The sequence below is a fragment of the Pelmatolapia mariae genome, linkage group LG4, assembly GCF_036321145.2.
Source record: "Pelmatolapia mariae isolate MD_Pm_ZW linkage group LG4, Pm_UMD_F_2, whole genome shotgun sequence".
Lineage (NCBI taxonomy): Eukaryota > Metazoa > Chordata > Actinopteri > Cichliformes > Cichlidae > Pelmatolapia > Pelmatolapia mariae.
This window is the reverse complement of record NC_086230.1, coordinates 316,531-331,488: the sequence shown is the minus strand read 5'-3', so window position 1 is coordinate 331,488 and position 14,958 is coordinate 316,531.

The window sequence follows — 14,958 nt, the reverse complement described above, 5'->3', positions numbered from 1 at the left end:
AAGGGGAGAGTGGGCATCCCTGCCTGGTGCCCCTCAGGAGACAGAAGCTGGAGGATGTCTGGTCATTTGTTCTGACACAAGCTGTTGGGGAATTATATAATATTTTTAACCAGTTAATGAAAGAGGATCCAAAACCAAATTTGTGTAAAGTTGCAAATAGAAATTTCCAGTTAACTCTGTCAAACGCTTTTTCTGCATCTAAAGAAAATATTGTAGTTTCAAGGTTTTTACTGTATGAGTAGTCTATCAAATTAAGTAATCTACGTGTATTTGTTGATGAGGTAAGTGACGGAAGTGACGGACAAGGTAAGCGACTCATGTTGTAACTGACGTCAGACGCCGGAGATTTTGGCGGAAAATTAAAGCGAATGGTAGTTTAGATTTGAATAAATTCCTTTAAGCTTCAGTATAACCAAATACACTTATCAATTGTCTTATAACTAACAACATTTGCGTACTCATATTACTAAATATGCACACACATTGTCAGACTCAGGGAGCATCTCGCCACACATTGTTTCTCTCTCTCCTTCTCTTTATTTACGAACAAGTGATGTATTCTCTCCACCTGTCTAAGCTACAGGCAGATGTTGTCCTTTTACAAGAGACCCACAGACCTCTTAGAGGTTCGAATGAACTTAAAACACCTGAGTTTCCTAATGTATTCTCAGCTTGTTATAATTCTAGACAAAGGGGAGTAGCAATTTTAATACATAAAAATATTAATTTCACAGTACTCGATACAGTTATAGATCCAGAGGGTAGATTCTTAATCATTAAACGATCTATACTTGATAAAAAGCTATGTATTGTAAGTGTATATGGTCCAAATGTTGATGATCCCTCGTTCTTTCACTGTTTTTTCAGTGCACTCTCTGAACACTTAGATGGCACACTTGTTCTTGGAGGCGACCTCAACCTTGGACTAAATGAAGAAACGGATAGGCTCAATACAGCAGGAACTCAGCGTAATTGGCAGTCCATAAATATAACTAGAAAAAATTTGCATTTCCTGCAAAAATGCTGTGTGGATGCCTTAACGCTGAAGCTGTCTGCTGAAAAGCTGAAAAAGATGAAAAGTTGCAAAAAGTTGTATGGTGGTGAAAAAAAAACGTTGGCCTGAGCAGGATTCAAACTTGGCCCTGCCAGGCTCAAGGGAGCGACTCACCTCACTGAGCCAAACTCATTCTAACAAAGAAGAGGTGGACAGACTGACAATTCTGCTGCAATTAGCAGAAGCTGCTGAGACTTGTGCTGAGAAGAGGTGGAAAGGCTGAAAATTTTGCAGAAAAGAGGTGAATCAGCAGAGTTTCTGCAGAAAAGAGGCAAAGAAGCAGAAAGTTGCGCTGAAAAGAGGTGAATGAACAGAATTTCTGCTGAAAAGAGGCAGAACAACCTGGTTCTGCTCAAATTCACCAATCAGAGGTACTGCCTCTATTTGCTTCATCAGGCTGTGTACTTGTATGTATTTCTGCCATGGAATGTTAACAAGAATCTGAGGTCCATATTAGAAAAGCTGCTAAAATCATAAAACTTTGCAGAATTGTAATAAATTAGCAATATAAATTACAGGTCTGCGTGTATAAATTTTATAGTGAAAAAAAAAAGTTGAACAAGGTGGGATTGAATCCACGACCTTTCAGCTGCAGGCCCATGTCACTACCAACTGCGCCACCTGAAAAGGGCGTGGGCGGCTGGAAAACAGATTGATAAGAAGTCAGAAATAGATCGCGGTGAGAGGCGAAAAATGCTGGTTTTGGAGTTACAAAACGTCATGCAACTCCAAAACTAGGTGGGATAGAAGCACAATTCTTGTACTGGGCGAATCAGCAGACTTTGGTGAACTTTCACTGCGATTTTCATTGCTCTTTGTACCTCCGTCGCGGCGAGCAGAAATAAGTGACCACATTGATAATGTGTTCCATTCATTTCAATGGGCAACAATAGCGGTGATTTTGAACCTGAGGAGATTTGCAAAAAATCTGTAACTCCCAGAACAATGATAACAATGAAAGCCAGCAAAAATACCTACGTTTTGATGTATAATTTGTGGGGGTTGAGTGAGAATTGAGCGAGTAGCAAGAAGTTGTTCGGACTTGAACAGAAAATTCACAAACTTCCACTGTCCACTCTGAGTTAATTGCATAGCAACCATAACAACGCATGTTTGCTGAAAATAGTTGAAAATAGCTGAAGAAGCTGAAGAAATCAAAGTCAGTGTTTAAAAAGTTGTTGAAATTTTAATAACTTTGCAGAACAACATTGAGTTAAAAAAAATGTAATAATTTAGCAGAAATGCAATAACTTAGAAGAAACATAACAATTCAGCAGAAACTTTGTAGTTTACCAGAAGCTACAACTTAGCAGAAATGTAACAATTTAGAATAACATAACTTCAAAGAAATATTACAACTTACCAGAACTGCTCTAATTTTGCAGAAATGTAATAATTAGGCAAAACTGTCAACAGATAACAGCTGAAAACCTGGAATTAACCTCAAAGTCACTCATTTAACTGTGAAAAATTACCAGAAACATTAGAAAAGGAAAAAAAAAAACAGCCAGCAGATAAACTGATGTGGACCAAAACCAAGGTAAAATTGCAGAGTTTACACAGCTGGTGAAATGTAAAAATGGCAACAAACAAACAAACAAACAAAAAAAAACCCCCCACAAAAACAGTTAGGTAATAAATGCACAAGATGCTGCAGTCAGAGAAAAAACACCCAAAAATAATGTTAGTGAAATGCCAAAGAGTGGCAGAAAGTTTAGAAAATATTAAACCAGTAGTAGAAAAGTAGAACATTTAAATATTTTTTAGAAACATATGATACAAAATATTTACTCCGTTGTTTCCAATGATTACAATAATGGCATACAGAAATAAAAATCCCATTTGGGACAAACAGAAAAATATTAATAGAAAATGCAAATCAAATGAATCTAAATATACAAACAAGTGAAGCATATGTTGGAATTGTGAACATATCCTTGTTTTCCATGTTTATGTTTATGGCCCTAAGATGCGCAGACACATGATAGGCTATTAATTGCAAAAATATATACATATATAAACAGCAAGTGAGAGACAAAAATATATCCTCTCATTTGCTGGAGTTTTGTGCACATACCATTTGGCAAGGATAAACAGCATATTCCAATGCCACATTAAAAATTTCAAAAGCTTATTTTTTTCAATTAGTTTACTGCTTCCTGATTTGATGATAAATATGGTACCAATCTACAAAATACTGTCGAAATGAAGTTGACATTGTGATATATTTCAGGTGTCGAGTCACACAGCTGACCAATCGATGCACATATTTAAAGGAACAGGGATCAAATAAAGAACATTGTTGTAGAATAAATTACAGTGAAAAATAACCACTGCCCTGCGTTAGAGAGTGACTTATGATGAGGTATTAATTGGGTTAACTTTACCTCTAACAGCTTTTCACATAGTGCTGTGACCAGGGTGAAATCCATCATACAGTAACTGTAAACAGTAGAACCATTAGCATGAATGTTATGGTTCTACTCTGATCAAAACTCAAGTCAGCTGTGTGACCTGATATAAAATGATAAAGAGGAACACCTATAAATGGATGTGACCTTCATGAACTTTTCAAAATGACTTTATAGGTCTGACCCATTATCTATATATATTAGAGGAGATGTGGAAAACCACTGTTAGACCTACTCTATACTAATGTAATTACTGACACCCCATACTAAAGCAGGATTCATACAAACACACATTATCTTTTCTCTTAAACACTTTTTCACATTTTGAGATTGTGTAATTTCTATAAAGAATACGTGTAATGGTTCAATAGACATGGTTATTTAAATGTCCATAATAATCACATGATCATTTTTGTACATCCTACAATTCAAGATTTAGAGCTGTGTGTTTGTATGAATTCAGCTTGCTATACTTATAGACTTAAATATATTAATCCACTATTTACCCAAACAAGTTATATGGTTTGGGTAAATAGATTGGGTTTGTTTTACAAAATAACAAAAAACAAAATCAACCCCCCCCCCCCCCCCCCCCCCCCCACACACACACACAAAAAAACAGTATATCTGCACATTAATCCAGAGTTCAGTTTCATATATCTGATATTGTTTGTTAAATCTGGTGACACAAACACAGTCAAAAATTCATTGTGGTCCTTTTTACCCTCGACCATGATATGCTGGTCACTTGGACTAGTTTAGTATTTGCTGTCACAGAGGAATGTTAACCATAAGTCCAAAAGACAAAACTGAAAAAATATGTTAATTAAAAACATGTTTTTGCTTCGTAAAAGTATAAAAATTACATGGAAACTGTCACCTTACAGCCTCATTGTAAATAGCATCACAAACAGATGTTTTCCACACTGTTAACAAAGCTCCACCACATCCGATCACTGCATATAAATCTAAAACAAAACAAAAACAAATAAAATGTAATTAACACAAGGGAAGACTTTTGATTTAATAACTAAGCTTAAAATAAGTGTTACCTTTGAATATTTGTGGGAAAAATCTGATGGTACCCCAATAATACAAAGCCACACTGGAAACGATGACAGGCTTGCAGCCCTCTGTCTTCCTGGAGTGAGGTGCCTGATCAGTAGCAGTGAGTTGACAGAAGTCGGTGTCTGTAAGAGTGGTCAAACACTGATACTCTGTCCATTTGCGTAGAGTCTAAGAAGCTGGAATGCAGGCACAGAGGACGAGCTTGTTCAAAAAAATACAGAAAAGGGAACATTTTATTTGTGTTAAGGTCTAAAAACTACAAATAAGTTATAAAATGAACAATATTGAAATACCTTATAGGTGCTGCAGGCCACCAGACTGCAGAGCAATCTCACACTCACATGATGGTGAGGAAAGACATGAGCTCTGTGATGAGGTTTGAATGTCTCAGTTGGGACACTGAAGAACTCAGAAGACAGCAATACCTGCACAGAGAGACAGAGTAGAAAAAGCATAGATTTGTAATCCATAATGTGAATTAAAACTCAAAAAGTGTCAACAAGTATAATAATTTCAGTATGGAATTATTTATACAATAAATAGGATTTAAATTATTTAATTGAATTAAAAGCACTGACATTTTTTTTTTATCAAAGATAAAGAATCATACCTCTCTCTGCTCTGAGGATCACTGAGCATCTCTGACAGGAAATACAGTTTCCTCGGTATGAGTCATCATTGATGGTCTCAGAGGTGTGTAGTGTGTCAGCATGATGATGGTCTCCAGATCAGGCAGGAGGTCAGGTGATGGGTGTGTCCTCTTCTCCATTGAAGACACACTGGTAAGGCAGTTCATAAAACAGCAGTCTCCTTGTGGCATGTAGTTATCTGTGCAGTCCAGCACTGATGGATCAGGTTTGGCTCAGCAGTTCATGAAGATGGTGTTAAGATGTTGTTGTTTCAGCTGAGGATGGTGAAGTTCGAAGGTTTTCCCACAAAGGAAACAGGACTGTGTGTGCCCTGTCTGAAAAAATATATCTACAAAACATAAAGTGCCTTTAACACCACCCACCCTCCCCACCCACCCATCTCAGCCCCGAAGTGTCTATGTAATGCTTGTATGGGGTGTCAGTTACTAAATCTAATTAGTGCATCAGAAAGCGTGGGCTACACCTAAAGCCCACACTTTCTGATGTCTTTTTGCAGCTGCTCAGAAAATTCTGACTTGGCCTTTATCCACCCAAACCCAAACCCACCCGGATAAAGGCCAAGTCAGAAAATGGATGCAGAAACTTTCCATTTACTTCTAAATCAGTTTTTATACAAATTCTGTAAACTGTAAAAATGTTGTTCTCTACATAATGTATCATTATAGACATTTCTGGTAGCCTAAAGTTAGTGTAAAACCTTTAACATTTTTTACCTATAAAACATGATAAGACTCATTCATTCCCAAAACGTTTGATTCTACAAAATCTACTATAATCAAGAAAATATAATTGTCTGTGACCAATAATAAATACCTGCATTTATCTGGGATTTATTTATCTACTATTTCATATTTGAAAGCCCTCAACAAAGATCTCGTTTGTTGAGATACATATGTCACAATAAATAAAAGTATCAAAAAAGGAGATGACAATTAACATCCATGAAAAAAATGCATTTTAAAATAGTAGATTTAGTCATTTAAAACATGAACATAAAAAATAAATGATGTCTGTTTAATACTTTTTGCAGCATATTTCAGATCTGACGTGCATTATAACAGAAGGCAGATGTCCCTGCTCTGCATGAAGTACAGCCATGATTTGGTGAAATGATTAATAACGTTGCAATGAGAAAGGTTTGATAAATTGAAGGATGGTCTTCTTACAGACAGAGCAGGGAAGCGGATTTTTGGGAAGCCTTCCATTATCAACAAAAAATCTTTTTCATGCTCTACAATCAGTAAACTCTGTAACAAACATGATCTGTAATTGTTTCAAAACTCACCAGACGACTTCATGATTGACTCGAGGACAGGACACAAAACACAGGGTTGTGGTAACTGTAATATGTCCTCAAGACACCTGAATGTAGACTTTGCTGTGGCTGAGAAATAAAAATGAGGTCAAGCAGGGTGTTCTTGTCTGTCGTGGCAGAAGTGATCAGCTGTGAATACCCTCTAGACTGAAACTGCTCCAGAATCTGTTTCCTTCCACTCTGTAACTGGTTCTCATTAAAATCTCCACACACAATGATTGGGTGACAGTCCATTATTTCAAGAGAATCTAAAAGACTTACCAGGTTTTGCATGAATGGTGTCAAACTGTAGTCTGGAGGTCTGTACACAACAGCAATGAGCGCAGGGAATGGAGCCTGAACCTTCAACACTAAGAACTCAAGATCAGTGACATTATGCAGATACTGTTTTACCTGAACGTGAAAATGATTCCTCAAATACACAACAACTCCACCACCACTTCTGCTGGCCATGTGAGGAAAGTTTGTGTAGGACACATGTCTGTTGCGTTTGAACATGGTGTAGCCGTCCAAATGAAGACTGTCTGCAACAAAGGAGCCTTGGAGGTGAGACTCTGTGAGACACAAAACATCTGCTAAACACATTTCATGATGACTCTTGATGTCACTGATGTGAGATGGCAAACCCTCCGTATTGTGATGGATCAGTGTAAGAGTGTCAGGTCTGCTGGCTGTTTCTCTGACCTGAAGAAGAGGCATCATTTCCTCAACACTGGCTTGTCTCATGGTTTGGAGCGCTGCAGTTACCTCGGGATTGGCGTAAATCTTTTTCTCATCCAAGTCCTGCAAATAGAGTCCACTGAGAGATGTCACCCTGCTGAGAGCAACATAAGCCATACCTGGTTCAAAAATGTTCTTCATTGAAACTACAGCTGTCTGTGTTGTAAGACCCTGGGTTTTGTGGATTGTGCAGGCAAATGCTAGCTTTACAGGAAACTGTCTGCGTACCGCTCCTTTAAACTTCAGACTCTCCTCTGCTCTCTCAATGTAAACCAGATCATCAGATGCTGCATTAGCACTGCGGTTGTGTCTCATAGGCTGCCGGTTGTCCATTCTGAGCCCCAGTTTAATTATTTGTCCATCAGTTTCAGATCTTACCACCTTTATCAGTATACCAAAAGCACCATTGACCAAACCGTTTAGTGTGTCCAGGTTTCTGGTCAGCATAACTCAAGCTCCTTCAGCAACGTTCAGGGTGTCAGGTAAATCATTTCTCCCACCTGTAAATGGTTTGTCTCTTCGTGCCATTCTGCCTGTACGTTTATCCTTCTGGAAATCGTCGGCAGTGATGATTATAATGTTTGAATGAAGCTTCTTGAGCGTATCTGTGTTGTGGGATTCAACATTCTTGTTGGTGGCATAAATGTGTAAGAGCTCGATTGGACATTCTTCTGGTGCAGTCACAGCCTGTGAAAACAAATCTCTGTCGCACTGAGAAAGCTCATCTGTCTTTTCTTTGACTCTAATCCTGTTCAACATCTCTGCAAAGGCCACATCATCTTTCTGACGCATGATCTCGGTTAGAGTGATCATCTGAAAATGCTCCTGCCATAGGTCAATCTGTTCTGGATCGTAAACACAGAGAGGTTTAGACTGTCGCACTGGTGGCAGCTGGTAAAAATCTCCAACAGCTAAAACTGACATTCCACCAAAAGGTCTCTGAGTGCCTTTTATTTGTTTCAGTCTTGCATCCACATAAGCAAAAAGGGGTTTTGAAACCATTGAAATCTCATCAATAACAATAATTTCAGCATTTATAAGCTCAGATCTGACTTCATCCAGTTGGTTACCAAGTCCTTGAATGGGTGGTTTCAGACTCCTGGGTAGTTTCAGTAGAGAATGTAACGTAGAGCCATTGATAGAAAAAGCTGCTGTCCCAGTAAATGACGTCAGTAAAACAGTTGGATTTGATATGTCAGCTTCTTCTGCATTAGAAGGCAGTCTGCTCAGGATCTTTGATGCTTCAGAGTGAATACATTTAATCAGATGTGACTTTCCAGTTCCTGCACCACCATTGACATACAAGAAAAATGGATCTGGGTTCAAACCACAAACGCGCTGAATACACCAGTCTCTTATAGCATAGAACACGCAGGCCTGCTTCTGGTTCAGATTCTGATACATTACACGTACCACAGCTGGATCTACTGCAGGTTGTTCTCTGACGGCTCTGATCTCTGTTACAGCATCAGACTGACGACTGTAGTCGGGGACATTCTCCTGTTCGTTCTCATCATCAGAATGTCTCTCAGGAAGATTCTCATCACATTGCAACCTCACAACTTCAGATTCAGGAGCAAGATTACACCATTTATCGATCACAACATCCCTATTTTGTTCAAATTCTTCCAGTGCACTCTCAATATCCTCAGAGTTCTTCTCATACTTGTCTTTATTTCTCTTTACAATCCTTTTCACGGACTCACTGTGGTCTGAACATGGAAGTCGTACAAAACCTGAGTTGTAGAAGGACTGATAGGTTTGGAACCCTTGTGGTTTCAGTTCCTGCTCTGATCTGTGTGGAAGGTAAAGTCTCAACAGTCATCCATAATATTGCTCAGGATCTTTTTCCTGTGAACAGTGGTAATACCTGATTATAGCTGGTTTATCATTCTTTCGCCTTTGTACAAATCCAAGCTGGTTTAGAAGAGGAAGCACATCTTTTCCTTCATTTGGACCACTCACCAACCGGCACAAGGCAGCAAAATCAGCCAGTGACATTTCCTCATATTCTGGTGTCTCAGGTCTGCATTTGTATTTATCACTCAAACTTGTCATCCAAATATTACAACTGTCGTGTGTTGTGGTTTCCAGATAGCTCATCGGGCGACTCATTTTTACCGGGTTATCATCTGTTGGTACAAATACAACACTGCGGGAACATTTTTTCATTTTTAGGCCACAGACTCGAGTCACACACTCCTGTGCGCTGATTTCTCTCTTTTTTGAATAAGCCTGCATCACAGCTCTCATTTCATCACATTCATTGACCGTGTTCTTATCAGAGTTGTCAATAACTGTCTTTAGGTATTCAGAGAGGCCAGATTCTTTCTTCGTTATATATTTACAGAGGTATTCTACACATGAATAGGCATTCAAAATTAATGAGACATCTAAATTGGAGTTCCAGGCTTCAAGCAGGTGTGGGTTGTAATTGTTGATCCAACAGTCCTTTGGATCACGTTTCAGAATAAGAGCTGTTTTCTTGTTTACGTCCTGGAGGCATTGCTCATACTCATTCATTGTCAAGTTGCATCGTGACAGAATCTGCTCTATGGTGAGAGAAGCAGCTTCAGGTTCCTTCAGCAGGTTCAACAAAGGTCTGAGTTTGGCTTTTGCAGCTTCAGTGTCTGAATCCTCATCCTGTCTCACAATCATTGTTCTTGTGGATGGTGGTTTTGGAAACCCAAATCTACAACCAGAGTTCACACTCTTAAAGCATGTTTTTGTGTGTTTTTTGCTGTGCTTTTGTAGTTCAGCGACTTTTTTGTGCAGCTCAGGTTGTTTTTCTGGATCAGGGAGTTGAGCTGAGATGTATCTGTCCACAAAGTCAGACAGACAGTTTGGTCATCATCCACATCTACTTCTACCTTTTCTTGAATCCACAGCAACATGTGTATATGCGGACTACCTCTGTGCTGGAACTCAACTCTGTAAAAGTAATCAATGATTTCACCAAGGGGCTGTGCAGGAGAAAAAAGCAAATCTCTGAACAAAGCCTCAACACGCTTATCAAACATTCGCATCGTGGTTACTGGATTTGATCTTAGAATTTCACACTTTTCTGACCAGTCCAGGGCTTCGAAATCAACCTCTTCACCTTGCTGTCTCTTTATTGCTTGAATCACTTCAGGCCATCTCATCTCAGCAGCAGAGAAAGTTACAAAGAACTGAGGTGTTCCTATTTGACGAACCATACTGAATAAATCTTTGGTAGTTTTCTGCCAGTAAGCTGGAGTTCCTCTGAGTGGCTGCATAAATCTGATTGCATCTTTATTTCTTACCAGCTTCTCTACTTCTGTCTTACTTTGTAACATTCCTGATGTGATTTTGCGTCCATCTTTGGTCATAGTTTTACCTTTCCTTAGCTGTATTGTCATGCTGGAATTAGCCAAGTGTATTTCAGTGACAAACTGTGAGAAAAACAGGTAATTTGTATCTTTAGCAAATCTTGCATCAATGTTGAAAAGCCTTGACTTGAAGTAAGCACTCGGTGTGAGTTTAAGACGTCTCTTTTCATCCAGTGTATTCTGACCGGTAGGAAACTGCACAGGAAATGCCATGGCTTCCAAATGAGGAGTTCTGAAGAAGCTAACAGGATTGTTTCTTTCTGCAGGAGCCACACAATATGTGTTATCAGTGAAACAGAGAATCTCTTCTGAAATGTCTACAGGCTGCAGACAACTTTCTAGAGCAAAACCTCCATTGTTCAAATCACTTTCTGGTTCCTCTGGATTTTGTTCCTCTGGTTGTTCATCACAGGATTGCATATTAATATCTTGTTCACTTTCAGACTCAGTTTCACTCAAAAGGGCATCTTTTTCATAGTTGTCAATTTCCATCAAATCTGCTTCATCATAATCATCACTTCCCATGCTGGCTTCATCACTGCTGTCATCATCAGGTAACGTTGGATCACAAAGCAATGCATCATCTCTGATAATAATATCTGTGTACTGTGGATGAATCTGTTTGAGTTTACGCAGGGCTTGGATCAGTTTAGACCAGGTGACAGTCTGGAACAGCTGATGGCCTTTGTAGCACAGTCGTCTTTTAAGCTTGATCCTCATTATCTGTGATTGGTTTCTGAGCCGAGGTAAACAGTCAACTGTTTGTTGGACTTCAGATGGTACACACACCACATTACCATGTATGAGTCTTTGTTTGCCCTTTGGAAGTGGAATAATCTTTGCAAATGGGATGCATTTGGCAATCAGATGTCTCTCCAGAATGTTGAGATCACACAGTTCAGCTGGAATATCCTGAAGTTCTAAACCATTGACAGCAGCAAGCCTTGGCATGCGTCCACTTTTGAGGGAACTGTGACACGTGTGACAGATATACTCTTTCTTTCTCTCAACAGGAAAACTGCACTGATCATTACATGCTTCATCACACATATGAACAAATTTACCAGTTAGACACTGCTGAGCTACAGTTTGGTGTTTTGAGTAATTTTCTCTTTTGCAGATTTTCACCTGATTAGGAAAAGAAGCTTTTAGACAAACAGTACAAACATAAGATGGTGCTGACTTAATGTTTGATCTGAAACGAGATATGGCCTCATTCATCAAAGTGTTATCTGGATTAGACTGTAAACTTTCAGCTGGTCGATGCATGACGATATTTTCTTTTTATGTTCATTGCACATCTGATATTATGCATCTGTCTAAAAGAAAAACTGTTCCAATATTTTACTCTCATTCGTTCTCTCATATTCTCTTTGTGTTGTTGCTGAAATTGTCTCTCTTCTCCATAACGTTTAGTGACGTAAGATCGTGTTACGCCCCAGTCTAGGGGTACCGGAACGCAACGTAAGATTTGACAAGATCGGCCCCGCCCTGGTCCCCAAAACCATACACAGAGGGAAAACCAAAATTTTAGTGAACAGTGGTTTATTGTCTAAACTGAAGCGTGACTCCGGGGTGAACAAAGGCCAAAATAACAAACAAAACCAGCTTAATCAGTCAAGGAGGTGCTACCTAAACCCTACGTGATGAAAAGAACAAACAAAAGACAAATGCTACGCCTAACTCCCTAACTGAATAAACAGGAGGAAACAATACAGAAAACAACAAGGCAGCTCACCCCTTCGGCTTCAGTGACTATTTACAAGGTGCTATTTACAAGAGAAGGCTGATTTACACACTATATACAAGCTCAATAGTTCACGAGAATCACAAATATCACAGAGTTTGGAGGCCAGGGTCAGGTCTGCTGCTGCTGTCAGTGGCTGCCCCGGGACAACTGCTGGTGATGAATTTTGAATGTGGCCACATGATCCGCGGACCAATCAGCAGCCGTCAGCTCATCCAATCAGGGCCTGGAAAGATTTAAAGACACAGACAACAAAACACAGCCACCAAAACAGAATATGGCCAGGGCCATAACAGATCGTTTTTTCTGTTTAAATTCTTCACTTTCTTTATATAGTTTATATACATATGACCTCATGCAGGCTTTATGTTTCTCTCTGAATTCAACAGAACTGCTGTATGTTCTTCTTATACGATCTTTCTGCTTTTCCCTGAATATAGGATTGTCTCTATATGTCCTTATGACACGCTCTCTTTTTCTCTCTCTAATTTTAGCACTTTCTCTATAGATCCTTCTCATTTGCTCCTTCCATTTTTCCTTAAAATCCTCGCTTTCTCTATAGATCTTTCTCAAATGTTTTCTCTGTTTCTCTCTATATGTAGCATTGGCTTTATACAAATTACTTTTGTATACATTCTTCTTCTGTCTGTGATCTGGATCATTAGACTTTCGACTGGAATTTTTTTTCTTTGCCTTAAAGCTTTCATCAAGGGTGTACATTTGTCTTTCTTTCTTTTTCTGATTTTCCTTTCTTTGTGGTAGTTTTTGTTGGGCCAGTAATCTTCTCCTCAGTTTTTTCCTTTTTTGTTTATTACATTTCAGCAGTTTATGTGAAACTTCCTGCATTGTCTTAGTTGAACAGGAGGCAGTAGTTGAATCATTCTGAGGAATAGAATCTGATGTTACCTGACTTTCTCTCACAGAAGATGCAGATGGTTCTTTTTCCAAATGATGGTTCATCTCAGCAGGTGCTGTCTCATTTAAATAATCCACTCTGGATGTCGTCACTTCCATGGTACTGTATTTGGTGGTTTTGTCAGCATCTTTTTGTTCAGCAGTGTTTTCACTGTGAAACTCGACAGGTTGTAGCTCATAAGTGCAGGTTGGCGCGATGCTAAGCATTCGGTACAAGCGTTTGAGCCTGTCAATCATGTCGTTAAGATGTGTGAATTTTAACATAACTGCAGTTCCACCACTTACAGCTAGCCACAGTGGCATTCCTGTAGACTTACGTGGGTGAGGGTCAAAATATGCGTATTCACCTGAAGTCAGCCTGCAAACTGCAATGACATTTCCCCCCATGACTAGCAAAGCGTAGCGAATGTCTGAAGCCAAACACTTTAGACCCTGTTCAAGGCTCGGAAAATGATCTGTACCATCGAATGTGCCGTAACGAGCAAACTGAGGCATATCCACTTGATACTCATGTCTGCGGCTGGTGACCACTGTGGGAAGCTCATCGCAGGCTAGAAACACACTGTTCACAAACCTCTTTCTGGCATCTGAATACACGGCATGGCCTTTGTCCAACACACGGTTAAGATCTGCTCCGGTAATGAATTCATCCTCGTGTAAGAATGACAGGAAAACCAAACTGTTCGCCATGCATTGCTTATTCCGGTGCTTTCCATACTTAATAGAAGCCTGGCTTCGGGACGCACAGATGCTACTCACTCGTGGACGAGTTTCACTGTTTGTAACCTGTACATGAGACGGTCCTGGAGCTTCTCCATCATGCTGCGTTTGCAGAGTTACCTGTTGTACTTCAGCCTTTGGCACAGACACTGAGAAAACACCTCTCTTTACCACATCTGCATAAGACACTGTGGCTGTCTGAACGCTGTTCTGCACTTCCAGACTGGGAACAGTTTTAACAGACACCTTTACCTGCTCACCACTCTGAGAAACATTTACCTGTTCTTTCTGCTTTTGCCATCTAAGCTTCTGGGACTGCGACCTTTGACCTTTTCTTGGCATTTTATTGAAGTACAATGTGAGCTTATATGTATTTATACACAGATATAAACAAAACTCAACCTGGAAACACTGAAAAACTAACAACTCTTTAACTTACTTTTTAAGTCTGAGAAATGCAAGGTTATACAAATGTTCAAATGTTTTTATAAACGTGTAAATAGATGCAAAAGGTTGACTTTAATCCAAACTCAAGATAAAAGATATTCAAAGTTCTCTGAAAACACTTGGCTCAGTTTTATTGTAGCTTTTTCAAAAATAGAATATTTTTACTTATATTTTTAACCAGACTCGTTAATGATTAGCTCTTAACTTCTGTAAAGGGATATGCAGATTAAATCACAATAATTAACAGGCTATAATAAAACTCTTAGCTTTTAATTAGTGTGTGTAAATCTTTCAGATATGTAAAACTTAAAACAAATATTAGGAGCTGTGGTGGTGTGGTGAACAGATGACAGGCAATGAGGATTCTTCAGCTGGATGTTCTGCAGCAGTCAGGAAACAGGAAGTCTGGGTCCTCAAGGCAGCTTCTCGATGACAATTGTGACAGAACACTTAAACTCAGTAACAGAAATTGATTTGTCCCTAAATAATAACAGTATAAACCTACTGTAGTCAAAAGTTACAGTGAATGAAACAGACTAGCAAAACGTATTTGAAGTTATC